The sequence below is a fragment of the Biomphalaria glabrata genome, chromosome 10 (assembly GCF_947242115.1).
Source record: "Biomphalaria glabrata chromosome 10, xgBioGlab47.1, whole genome shotgun sequence".
Classification (NCBI taxonomy): Eukaryota; Metazoa; Mollusca; class Gastropoda; family Planorbidae; genus Biomphalaria; species Biomphalaria glabrata.
The window spans coordinates 304182-318983 of NC_074720.1; the positions used below are offsets into that span (position 1 = coordinate 304182).

Below are 14802 nucleotides of genomic sequence, written 5' to 3' on the forward strand. Positions count from 1 at the left end.
GAGGTGACACCTCTAGAATGTTCTGCCATGTTACACGCTACATGTAATGCCCTCGAGGGGACAGCTCTAGAATGTTCTGCCATGTTACACGCTTCATGTAATGCCCTCGAGGGGACAACTCTAGAATAGTTCTGCCATGTTACACGCTACATGTAATGCCCTCGAGGTGACACCTCTAGAATAGTTCTGCCATGTTACACGCTACATGTAATGTCCTCGAGGGGACACCTCTAGAATAGTTCTGCCATGTTACACGCTACATGTAATGCCCTCGAGGGGACAACTCTAGAATAGTTCTGCCATGTTACACGCTACATGTAATGCCCTCGAGGGGACAACTCCAGAATAGTTCTGCCATGTTACACGCTACATGTAATGCCCTCGAGGGGATAACTCTAGAATATTTCTGCCATGTTACACACTACATGTAATGCCCTCGAGGGGACAACTCTAGAATAGTTCTGCCATGTTACACGCTTCATGTAATGCCCTCGAGGGGACACCTCTAGAATAGTTCTGCCATGTTACACGCTACATGTAATGCCCTCGAGTGGACAACTCTAGAATGTTCTGCCATGTTACACGCTTCATGTAATGCCTTCGAGGGGACAACTCTAGAATAGTTCTGCCATGTTACACGCTACATGTAATGCCCTCGAGGGGACAACTCTAGAATGTTCTGCCATGTTACACGCTTCATGTAATGCCCTCGAGGGGACAACTCTAGAATAGTTCTGCCATGTTACACGCTTCATGTAATGCACTCGAGGGGACAACTCTAGAATAGTTCTGCCATGTTACACGCTACATGTAATGCCCTCGAGGGGACACCTCTAGAATAGTTCTGCCATGTTACACGCTACATGTAATGCCCTCGAGTGGACAACTCTAGAATGTTCTGCCATTTTACACGCTTCATGTAATGCCCTCGAGGAGACAACTCCAGAATAGTTCTGCCATGTTACACGCTACATGTAATGCTCTCGAGGGGATAACTCTAGAATGTTCTGCCATGTTACACGCTACATGTAATGCCCTCGAGGGACACCTCCAGAATAGTTCTGCCATGTTACACGCTACATGTAATGCCCTCGAGGTGACACCTCAAGAATAGTTCTGCCATGTTACACGCTTCATGTAATGCCCTCGAGGGGACAACTCTAGAATAGTTCTGCCATGTTACACGCTACATGCTATGCCATCGAGGTGACACCTCTAGAATAGTTCTGCCATGTTACACGCTACAAACGGTTCGAGATGTGTAAAGAGAAGACAAATCCGTAACAGTGCAAGTGTTATTTCACAACGAGGATGTCTACATACATACATAGCTATTGCAGGTGAACAAAATCAATGGGCAAACTGCCTTTACGTTTTCCTACTTAAGTCAGGTACCCATTTTGAGATGGCTGGACTCAGGGGCGTCCTAAAAATAAAAAAAATTCAAATAGTCTACCATTCTTTTCTGGTATTTGAACCTGGGACATCGATTCGAAAGTCAAGCCTATGACCGTTCGGCCGTCACATCCTCCCCTCCCCTCTTCCAAAGAGCAGAGTAATATGTTTCAAGAGTTGATATTTCGCTTTCAAAACTTAATATAATTAAAAGAGGCCAATACGAGATGCGCATGTTACATTTTAGCAGGCCTATATTCTATTTCTTGGTCTACAATTCTAGAATAATTAGAAATCTACTTGATTAGTAGTAGGTGGGACTTAACTATTGTAGCCTAAGTAAAGTAAAAAAAATAAAAATAAAGTTCCCTTTTAGATCTTGCAATCTATTGAGCAGATGATGTAAAGGTAATCTGTTTCTCTGGCCCATGGTTAACAATAAGGGTGTCATGTGGGCAGCACAACAACCAACTGAAATGACTTTTCCCCAACTATTGTCAGGTACTTCTATAAGAGTTGGGCGGAATCAGGCTAAATAGTAGTAAAGCATTCAAACTTTATTATAGCGGTAAAATATTTCCACTTTATAATAGCAAGTGCTTGAATACTTTATATTATGTCTTTGGCAGCATACACATAGCTTCAGAAAGAATGGTCAATTTCAATTGGAGAAACAGAGGAGTGATTTTTAATTCAATATTTATAGTCAATATTTTATAACTATTTAATCTACTGTGCACCTTTTATATTAGTAGAATATGTAACTAAACATGAACAGAACTAACTACAACATTAAATTGTCTGCTTGTATGTTTATATATTCAATAATAGCTGTAAATAGAAAATTGTTAAGTATTTAAAGACCAGTAGTTCTTCAGTTACAAAAAATATTCCTTACATATTTAGTTTAAAATTTGTGCTCTGTGTATTATTGCTTCTTAAGTTTTTACCATTTACCTGCACCTGTACCAACTGTATTTGGTTATACTATTATTTATATGAATGTAGAATGACTTATTTAAAGAATCACGACACATAACCTATGATAAAAGCAGCACTAAGCTACCAAGGTTATTGAGAGAAGAGTAAAAAAGTAAAGTTCTCCTTTCAGACCTTGCAAGCTATAGGACAGATGACCTTTATATCATATATGTGGCCTATATATGTGGCCCACGGTTAACAAGGGTGTCATGTGGCCAGCACTATGACTAATCTCCTTTACTTTCACCAACTAATGTCAGGTACCCATTAGAGTTGGGTGGACTCAAGAGGTGCCCAAAGATACTGAAATAAAAAATCACAGAGAAGAAAATATGAAGAAATATAGACATGTCCCTTGTAGAACTCAAACCACTAAACTGACATGGCACCATTGTCTCGCCGTGACCAGGTATCATTCTAACACTCTCTGTCCCGCACTCCAAAAAAAAAAAAAAAGCATTTGCATACAGATAACTTTTTTGAAGTGCTAGTAATTAGATTAATGACACAAATGAGCTACCTTAGTGCTGCTATCATTATATGTTACAGTGTTACAGGTTATGTTTATTTATAATTTGTTTTAGCACTCAAAGCTTCAATGTTCATTAATGTTTTGCGAGAACCGTGATCACATTTAGACGACCACAGTAGATGTTGAGATGAGATCTGTATACTACTAAATTGTTCGTCCAGTTTTGTTGTTAATCATTTTGACTAATAGACGACCACAGTAGATGTTGAGATGAGATCTGTATACTACTAAATTGTTCGTCCAGTTTTGTTGTTAATCATTTTGACTAAGTCTACACTAGAAACTCTCTAGACTTAAAGACACATAGTGCAAGGAAATGGAACACAAAATGCATGCACACAGTTAAAATAACAACATAAACAGAAGAAGACATAAACCAGACTTGTCGATTTTTTAAATTTTAAAACTCAAAGTAAAAATAAAAGACTTAAGTATATAGGTAAGTGTTACTGAACTGTTCTAGGACTAAATATTAACCCATTTATGCCAAAGGTTGCAATGTGTTGAGTATTTTTCTGCATAAAATTCACATATGTTTTGTAGAAAAAATTTAAGAAACATGAATTGGAAGAGAACAAAAAAGCTGTATCCTCTTCCATTTTTGAGTTATGAGTTGCTCCAAAATTAGAACTCTAAGCAATCCACTACAACAATAAATAAAAGTATTACCTGCTGCTGAGTGTGATTTCACAAATAAGGTAACATATTATTCATAACAAAATGTTTTGTTTTTATAACATTGCGCACACTGTGCTTTTCCTGTTTGACATTCAGGTTATCATAACATGATTCATTGTTGTGCTGTTGAGAATGTCTTTCTTTTCCGCCTAGGTCAGAAGGCTGGCCATGGTTCTTTAAACAATAACATGCAATAAGTCACCAACTCCAGAAGATCCACAAGCTTCTTATAATGTGTTTTATGTAAATGCCATTTATTTTGAGAAACAAGTTCAAAACATAACAATGAAGAACTTGATTATCATTTCCAAGGAATGATGCCTAATATTTTCATCAATGTTTTTATCAGCTCTGTCTACATCTCCAATGAAATGCTTTTAGACTCTAATATATTAGATGTCATGATTAGATCTACGATCTAAATCTAGATCATTAGAGATGATATCTAGACTAGATCTGGAACTATGTCTAAGACTTTATGTCTATATAATGAATATAATCTACTCTAGATCTAGGCTCAAGAGTGTTACCGATGCCGTGGATCCGCTACAAACGTAGACCCTAGGTCTATTCTATACTAAGACTAAGAATCTAGCCTAGATCTAGACTATATGGTAGTTATCGATCTAGATCTAGTCAATCTAAATTTTAAATCATACTAAAACTAATTTCTACTAATGAACTTACAAAAAAAAAAAAGTCACGTTGGTGTTTCAGCTAACTGACGGTACCAACCTGGTACCAACCCGCCACTCCCTCACTCTCGCGTTCTTCATTTCTAGACATCTAATTGCTATTTAGAACCAATCAACGTATAGATCTGGGCACATTGTGTTCACCCCACCTTTTCTGTTTCCCCTCTCTCCCCACAGGCGGGCTTAGCGTGACCTCCTTGACCGCTTGTAAGCTAGTCTAGAGAGGAGAAAAAAAAAAAGGATACGAAAATGCGTAACGCGACGGGTTAAAAGCGTATTTGCGTACTGGCGGTCATTTTTGGGAGATTTTGCGTAACGAATGCGCATTTTGCGTAACGGTAGGCAGGTCTGTTAGAGCATGGAATGAGTTGCCTGAGCTAGCCAGGAAAACCAGTGACTTGGCAGAATTTAGGTCATTGGTTAATATGCATGACTAGATTGACTAGGGACACGCGTAGGACATAATCATTTTCTTTTTGAAGTAACATCTGTATTTTATAAGATCAAATAATGTGGCTCTTTCTACTTTCTTGAGCACAACATATGGCAATTTGTCAATGCGATACTTCTAACTATACCTGTTGCTTCATTGAACTGGGCAAAACCAAAAGTGAAATGCTAGTGAAAAAGGTATTAAACACAAAATAGTATTATCCAATAAACTGCAGAACAAGAATCGCACTGACATTGTAATCTTCATAACTATTATCTGGGCATTTTTACAAATATTGCTGAGACCAGAAAAAGAAAAATAGACTCCTAGACTGGTTAAACCAGACCAACTTGAAGCTAAAATGAATGGTCTTATACAAATAAATTGTTTGCACCCATGACAATCATGTTAATGTACCATGGATAATTTAATCAAGGCTGAAATATAATAGATCTATATTTTACTTGAATTAAATTTTCTGTATTGAGTTCATTAAGTTCTTTTATGGGAGGTCACAGATTAGAAAATTTGCATTTTCAGTGTCATACAAGTTTGAAACTATGGTTACAAAGCGATCAGGTCTCATTGCAACACTTAAACATTATGTGCTTCTGTTCTTCATCCCCAGAGAGATTCTACAGGTTTAAAAGGAATAGCTATTATTAGTGATACTGGATTTGCCTGGATACTGGAACATACAAAATTAGAAGCCTATAATTAATCCAACAATCATAACTTTTCACAGCATCAGTATTACAGAAATAATACATGAAAAAATTTTTTAGTACTTGACATAAGTTCAGAAAAGTTATTTTCATTAACCTTCATAGGTTTCAAAAATGTTCAGAAAATGTTCATTACTTTTTTACAAGGCTGCAGAACACCAATCTCTGCAATGCTGTGATAGTAAGGGGTATTCCATGAAAGCTTATTTGAATAAAAAAAAGCACATTTGCGTGGTGGACTAGAACAGTAGGATATAAATAAGTACCAAGGGGGTCGGTGTTCCAATAATGGATCACTTGGCATAAATGGGTTATTGCCAAAACATACAAGAGGAAGTAGATATGCATACAAATAACAACAACATGAATACTAAAAAACAGTCAAAGTCTATGTGAAAGTACTTTAACATACAGAATGAACTCCACAGTTCTGAATACTACAATGTTTGAATTTAAAAAAAAAAAATTTTTTGTAGGACTTGTATAACAAAAAATGCCTTTCAATGTTTAGAACACAATGTGGCATCAAATTTATGTTTTGAACACAATATGGTGTTACAATGTAAGTGATAATACACAATATTAAAAAAGTCAAATGTTTAAAAAAAAACAACTATAATAACACTGTAAAACTTTTAAAATACAACACTTGTAAATGCAATTTAAAAAATGTCAAAAAAGATAAACTCATATTTGCTAAAGCTTTAACCACAAGAGCATTACCCAACAATCAACATTACATTGGCATCATTAAGAAATGGCATCAGTTAGTAGAACTGTGCTTTACCTATCAAATTATTAATATCAAGAGTTTTTCATTAGGATATTTGCCAGTTCCATAGTACTTACATTCTATAAAAAATCTCTCCAGCCAGAAATGACCTCTGGTGAGGGTTTACTGACAGCTGTCCATATTTTAACCTTGAACTTGATGATGACGACCAGACTACATGAAACTATTCAGGGCCTAAGACTTGACTCAGTCAGTTAAAGGCTTTTGTTTTTGCTGCGCATCATGAGACTAAAGTAGATGTGAGTGAAAAATTCAACAAGTTGTACACAAACACCTGTGTATTCATTATAGTTGTGCTTCTTTTAGAAGTGGACTGACCCTTCTCCTTGTCACCTTGTTTTCTGCTCCAATGCTTGTACACACTGGAGAGGCCACTTGGGAGTCACACACATTGATGCTGGTTGAAGGACAGAGCTGAAATAGTCAACCAATAATGAATTGTTTGCTAAACATTTTCTATTCATCATCAATAGCATTGTACAAGTTTGTAATTCAAATAAATTTATTATAGTTAACTCTTTCAGTCAGTAAATAGAGATTGTAGCATTAAGTAAATTGGGAATGTTTTCATTAAATCAATAAGTAATAATTACCTTCAATCAAAAAGGAATGTTCATAATAAGAAAACAAAACTTATTTTAGACCTGTCTTCTTTGATTTGTTTTACATGTTTTCAAAAAGAGTAAAAAAAAATAAGTTCCATTGTTTTTTTTAATCTAGCACTCATTAGCTAAATAAGAGAAAAACAATCACTCTATAAGTTGTATAAAGGAGGTATTGTCTTTTTAAAAAAGTATTTTTAATGTTTTTATTTTAAATTTGTTTGGCTTAAAATTCTCAGAAATACTTTATTTTTCTTTATTCTTTTCATTCTATGTTTAGGTTTTATATATCTAAAACAAACAACTTTTAATTTATGTCCCAATAAACAAATGTAACCTTGGTGACATGAATGCTAAACAACTACTCACACAATGTCCCCAACAAGGAGTTAAGAGTTAGACGCTGGCTTGGTGATGACATAGGCTGCCCATCATGGAGTAGCCTTCAGACCTGAAATATATATAAACTGAACTTACAAACAATGTCTAAAAGTCCTCTGACTTAATAATTCTCTTTTTGTTGAAAAAAAAAGACAGTTGATAATGATTGCTTTGACACTTAGTCAGATTCTACTTTCATGTGTGATGTATGTGGCAAGAATGCCTCTCAAGAATAGGGCATAATAACCACCGCAAGAACTGCTCCTAAAGATGAGCCAAAATCAATTTATGACTGAAGGCAGCCAACGAAGAAAAAGATGAAATTTGTAACCAATATCATATTTTAAGCTCTGATTTGATCAAAATTATTAACAGAAGTATTTTGGTCTTTAACTCATTGTTTCTGATTTTGTTATCCATCATTGTAGTTCTCAGCAAAAACACATTTCAATTAGAATAATACATTAAAAAAAAGAAAAATGAAACAAATTCGAACCTTGTCTAGTTCATGAGCTTAGGGGATATTTTATTTTTACAAAAGAGATTTAACATCTTATCTTCTTATCTTAACATTAACAACCATCAGGGTTGGAAAGAGACCGAGCTAGTTTCAGAGTCATTTTGTTGAAGTCCACTACTTGTGGAGGACATGGCACAAGATAAAACAGTTTTTTACATGAAAAGAAGGTAGTGAAAGAACAGGACTAAATTTAAAGACTTTAAATAAAAGCATTAATAAATGTTAATTTATGGGTATGATGCTAAATAATTCTGGACATATTTTTGTTTTTGTTATTAAATAATTTGGTCTTCATTATTTTTTTGTTCTAAAAAAATTCATGCCTTCCACTAGATCAGCCAAACCTACTCAAATACTTAGATCCACAATGATAGAGGCCCATATCTTACTCCATAGGCTAGGTCCTACAAGTGCTTCTTCTTCCCTAGTGCCAGTAGAGAATGGAATGGCTTGAATCAGCCAGTACAGGAAACCCAACCACTTAGCAGAGTTTAAGTCACAGATTAACATAAATGACTAGAAATGTGATGAATGTAATTATCTTCTTTTTTTAGATAACATCTGTAATCTATACAATATGATGTAAATCACTACAGTCTGTAAATGTCAAGCAGAGATTAAGAGTATTACTAAATAAGAAGGTTAATTAACTTAGGACATTTTATGAGTCTAAGAGACAGTCTCTGGATTTATCCTAAGTTAATCAACTTGACATACTTTTAGATCAATTATTTCAGACCTTTGAAAGCTTTGAAATTGATCCGATTCTTTTTTATTTTCTTGTCTATGTGTTGATTCTTTTAGCAATCTTTAAATCTGATGACAATAATTTATAATCATTAATTTGATATTTACCTGTGTTTAACTGTTGTGGTCAGCTTTATGTCCAGAATAACTTGAATCATATACCTCTAGGTTGTCCACTGACTGGGTTCTGTAGATAGCAAATGGTACTTGCCTACCTGTCGACATAAGTCTTCGTACAGGTGACCATACATCTGGTACTTCCTGACAGTAGCTTTCTTCACTAGAATCTGGGGATAAAAAGTTCAGGGATTTTATAAAATATATTCAGGCATGACAGATAACAGCCATGGACCTAGAGTTGTTGTTTTTTAAATTTGAATCAGAAAATTTCCTAATCTCAGGATTCCCTTTGAGTATTTTTTTGTTGAAGAAATTAAAGACGGATCATTATGTTGATCAAATGTCACCTACATCAGTAACAGGTTAAATAGCTAGCTAGGGAAACTGTAGGCATAGTTAGTCAAATTAATGAAACATCGATATAAATGATTTGCATAACCACAAGGACGGAAGAATTGATGATGCGCGGTGGTTGAGTGCATAAGCACTAGGGTCCTGGGTTTGAATCCCAGTGAAGACTGGGAGTTAGAATTTCGGGCACTCATGAGTCCACACAACTCTGATGGGTACCTGACTTCAGTTAGGAAAAGTAGAGGCGGTTGGTGCTGGTCACATGACATCCTGCTCTTTAACCATCATCTGCCCTATAGATCACAAGGTCTAAAAGGGGGGAACAATAAATAAGTCATCCCATCTCCAGTAGAACAACCGGTATTATTGCATGCTAAGAGAGCAATCTATTGTTAGGTATTATTGCATGCTAAGAGAGCAATCTATTATGTTAGGTATTATTGCATGCTAAGAGAGCAATCTATTATGTTAGGTATTATTGCATGCTAAGAGAGCAATCTATTATGTTAGGTATTATTGCATGCTAAGAGAGCAATCTACTGTTAGGTATTATTACATGCTAAGAGAGCAATCTACTGTTAGGTATTATTACATGCTAAGAGAGCAATCTACTGTTAGGTATTATTGCATGCTAAGAGAGTAATCTACTGTTAGGTATTATTGCATGCTAAGAGAGCAATCTACTGTTAGGTATTATTGCATGCTAAGAGAGCAATTTACTGTTAGGTATTATTGCATGCCAAGAGAGCAATCTATTATATTAGGTATTGCATGATAAAAACTAAGACACTACTATATAAAGCTAAACAATAAAGCATCACAAGAACTAAAAGACTATCATGTAATACTAGGAACTATGGAACGATAGGATCACTAACAATATTAGAAACAGAAAGGCCTACTAAGAATTAAAAGGATGGCCTAGGATAAAGGAATATGGAAATCTATTGCTGGTGGCCCATACTTCAATAGGGGTGATGGACTGTAAGTAAAGTAAGTACTAAGAATTAAAAGGATGGCCTAGGATAAAGGAATATGGAAATCCATTGCTGGTGGCCCATACTTCAATAGGGGTGATGGACTGTAAGTAAAGTAAGTACTAAGAATTAAAAACTACCATTTTTACTTGGAACTAATAATATTAGTACGTACTGTAAACATATTGGGATTCGCTCTTTCAATATCCAGTTTGTCAATCAATCGATCCAGGACAGCCTCAGCAAGTTCATAAGTAATATCATCATTAGACATCCCACCATCAGCTGCTACGATTCTCGGTTGAACATCAAGTATTGTAGCTAGATAAAAATTTGTTTTACTCCTTTAGTTCTGCATGAACAAAAATTTTTGTCTTAAATTCCAAACAACCCACCCTTTTTTTGTTGATTTATTTGAATGAGAAGAATCAATTGATTTATTAGTGCTGCTAACAAAACAGTAAGCTCAAGGTAATAGGTGAGCAAAACAGATATATAAAGCAAGAGTTTCGAACTGGTTTGAATGTTCTTCTTGAACATTATCAAATGTGGTTCTCCTGAGATCAACAAAAAGCAAGTTCTAAACGACCCACAATCTGAATCTTTTTAGAGAGAAAAGTGGCAAAGGAGTCTGTCCATAGAGCATAAGACTCACTGATAGCTACAATGTTGTAAGCTATAATAAAGCAGTGTAAAAAAGATTATATGCCAATTTATTATATGACAATGAATCATATTCTTAACTAAAGTATTTCAAAACAAAACCAGTGTAAGTGTATATAGCAGTAAATTGCGACTGTTTTTGTTTCTATACTAGCATTAGCAAAACAAACACAGTCTTACCAAGTAAAGCATTGGTTTCATTCAACTGAAAGGCTATGTTTGCATTCTCATGGAGCCCAAAGATTTCTGGCTCATCTATAAGTGGTAGAGATTCAATGTAAGCCTTGACAGTAGCCAATGTCTTGACAAGAGGTGGATAGTAAATACCTTCAAAAATAGATTAAATTTAAAAAATTACCTTCCGTGGCCCATTGTATTTAATACAAAACAATAACTTTTTTTCTCAAAGACATTCTTTCTTATGAGGCTGATGACTTTTGGTAAGCAATTACTTTGCTATTAATTACTAATGAATACTACATTTTAAACAAAAGAACAATTCCCTCTCCCCCATACCTGAAATAAATCAAGGTTAAGGGCATGTATAAATCTAGTCAGAATATATAAAATTCTAGATAGGTGATACAGATGCAGACATGGCAATATTTTAAAAAAGGGTAGCCTAGACTAGACTACTGGATCTAGATATTAATACAAGTAATCAAAGTTTCAAAGATGTCAAATGTTCTTGAAAAAGTTGAATGTATTTTTTGAACTCTTTGACCTCCAGACAAAATTTAATTGTAAGAAATTTATATTTTTAAAAATTATAATGGTCAAACAAGTTTCAAGTGCGGCCAATTAGCTAGTTATTCTTTTCCCAAAGTTATACTTAAACTGTTAAATTTGTTAGAGCTATTTTTGAGATCTGTGTCCATCCAAGTTTGTTTTTTTTTTAACCCTTTTGCCAGCTGATAAAAGGAATAGTAAAATAAACAATGTATCACGAGCTAAAAAGTTCCTCACCCTGACACACTAACTAAAACAGTCTTAATCAAATCTACTTTCACTATGTTAAATCTTTGCTCAAGTTGCATAGGATTCTGAAGTCAGATTAGAATGGATTTAATCTAATTTGTTATATCAATTTTGATTAGGCTCATACTTCAATTCTGTAACTGGTTATAATTTATGTATGTTTTTTGTTTGCATATTTTTGAAAAGGAATTTTTGCTTTGATCACTCCATGCAACTATTTTAAAGTGCATGTTACACCCCTCTCTATGACATTGATCTTAATAGCAATACAAACTTTTTGATCAGTTGTCAACACTTCTAAACCCTGCAGCTTCTCTACAATCAATAGAGATCTAAATAATGTTGATGTGCCATAAGCTATTGACTATACCAGCATCTTAATCTTTTACAAATTATTAGTAGAACATTATACAAACTTACTGATGAGAAATCAATTTTGAATATTTGTATTTTACATCAAAATATGTTGATCAGTGTTAAGGACAATGTGTGTATGTGTGTGTGTACTGAATGAAGTAATACTTGTACGAAGACGAAGATGCTACTTTCAAAGGTTAGATCACAGATATGGTGTATAAAAAGAAAAAAAGGAAACAGATCCTCAATTTATTTTAGTCCTAGTTTGAAACCTGCTAATAAACATCAACATCTGCCGCAAATAAATGAATAGGACTTCCTTTATAATGTACTTTATATTGAACATACAATTACCTGATTCCGAGTATTTATATTTTGGTTTTAAGGTTTCAGGTCTGAAAAAAAACTTTAAAATTGTCCTTAGACATCTTTGATCTTGGGCATCTGTGACTCGACCACCATAGGTAATCTGTGGTGATAAAAGAAGTTTTAAATCATTCAACTAATTGTGTATTATACTGTACAAAAAAATAATCATTCATAAATGTTAACCTAAAATTTGAAAATTAACGAATATAGATTAATGTATGAAGTCTTTTATGGATGTATGTAGTTTGAAAATTGTGGTGGTATTTTATTTTAAAATGTTAAAATGCACAATTGCATTTTAAGAAATGTGATAATAATTAAATGTGAGCCATCTCTGGTCTGATGACAAAATGATACTTTTCTCTCTTGACTCAATTAAGCCCACTTCTGTTACTCCTTTAATTCAGCTTGGTCTCAAAGCCTGATATTGCATGTCTAGCTGCTGAGCAAAATCCATATAGAATATATGATATAATGTGCACTGTTTTGTCATTTTCGCTCCACATGAAGTGGGCATACATGTCTGGTCAATTCCAATTACAAAATTATTAAATAAGTTGTCTCAAACTATTACAATAATTTCCTTTAAATTTTTTCTTTTTAATTACATGTTTATAACAAAGTCATGAAAAGTCAAGAGATAAATATTTTTGGCTTAGTGTTTTAGAAAGAAACTAAAATATTTATATCTCATGAGCAAATGACAATACACACAATACTCTACCTCTCCTGTTATATAGATCAGTGTCTCCCAAGGGATGTAACCATCTTTACAAAACATTTCCATGTTGAGCAATGCACACTCTCTATCACTATCACTAAAAGCGTACTAAAATAAAAATAGATACGACTTATTTATAAGAAAAACTGTATACATACATTTTGTTTTCTAAAAAGATAATATTTTGAAATGAATTACTTTAGGAAAGTGAAGAAATGATCATCCAGAGAGGACTAGTGACATTCAGAAACCCTATATAAAGAAAAAGAGAGAGTTGCAGAGTCAAGACAGTCTAGCACAGTGGAGTCCAGTACAAGATCAGAACAGTACAACAGTTATTCAATTAGAAATTTTGTGTTGCCAATAGTACACTATTTGGCATGTAATACATCAGACTCAATAAAGTACACTATTTGGCATGTAATACATCAGACTCAATAAAGTACACTATTTGGCATGTAATACATCAGACTTAATAAAGTACACTATTTGGCATGTAATACATCAGACTTAATAAAGTACACTATTTGGCATGTAATACATCAGACTTAATAAAGTACACTATTTGGCATGTAATACATCAGACTCAATAAAGTACACTATTTGGCATGTAATACATCAGACTTAATAAAGTACACTATTTGGCATGTAATACATCAGACTCAATAAAGTACACTATTTGGCATGTAATACATCAGACTCAATAAAGTACACTATTTGGCATGTAATACATTAGACTCAATAAAGTATCACCCTATTTAGAATCTGAGTTGCCAGATTCTCGCAATTGGTGGTAGCTGTTTTGATTTCAATCAAGAAACAAAGGAGAGAGACACAACAATATCATTATTGTTAACTGTGTTAAGTTCATTATGATTTATTAGTTGTTTAATTAACAGGTCCATATTGCTGCATGTTTTGATGCTGAACATTTTCTTTTTTAAAAAATAAAAGAAATATTTATACTTTATATGTGTGTTTGTTATATTTTTGTGTGTGTTGAGCATTTTTTTTTTTTTATATTCATGAGCCACCAATTTTAGAACTTGCATTGCCAGGATGGTCTGTACTGAACAAAAACACAATTTTCTTCCCTAATTGCATTTTCTATTTTAAATTGAACAAATCTAGTCTACCATATATCACAGTAGCTACTCCCATAATACAGCCTCTCATTACTTTCAAACATTGATTATCTCTTTATCTCTTTCTCTTTTTTTTTTTCTACACAGCACAGGGAATACATTTTTCTAATACATAACTTCCTTTGCCAGTTGATTAATGTCTGCCAGGAATCTTTTATCCAAATAAGATTTAATAACAATATTATATAAGTAATCATCCAGCTTCAATTAATTCTGACTCTATACTGGTATAGTCTTTCACAATTGTTATAAGGAAAGGTCAAAAAATGTATTTTCAATATACCAGGTAGATGAATTTTCTCGAAAAAAAAAGGTTGTTAGACAATTATAAATGTTTAACAAAATGTCCTAGTAACCTAGAGAAAAGATTTATTTTTGAATATCCAGCACTAAATGAAATTTAATAATCTTAATACAGTCAGATGCCCCATGCCTAATTAGCATTAAGTAAGGCCAACTCTCGTCAAATTATTATTTTATATCAGCTTCATGTCATAATTAATTTAATGGGACAAGCCTTAATAAACAAGTTGATTCTTTTGGAATAAAAACAAACATTAAGTTCTAATAATAACAATAGAAACACTAAAAAAACAACAACATAATTCCTAAGCTTTTTCTTTATAGCCTCACTGTTTT

At 33.7% G+C, this 14802-nt stretch overlaps 1 pseudogene; it reads right to left on the reverse strand.

The window, feature by feature from the left end:
- The window catches only part of LOC129928732 (dynein axonemal heavy chain 6-like), a 105549-nt pseudogene that overhangs the window by 20094 nt on the left and 70653 nt on the right, over nucleotides 1-14802 (reverse strand).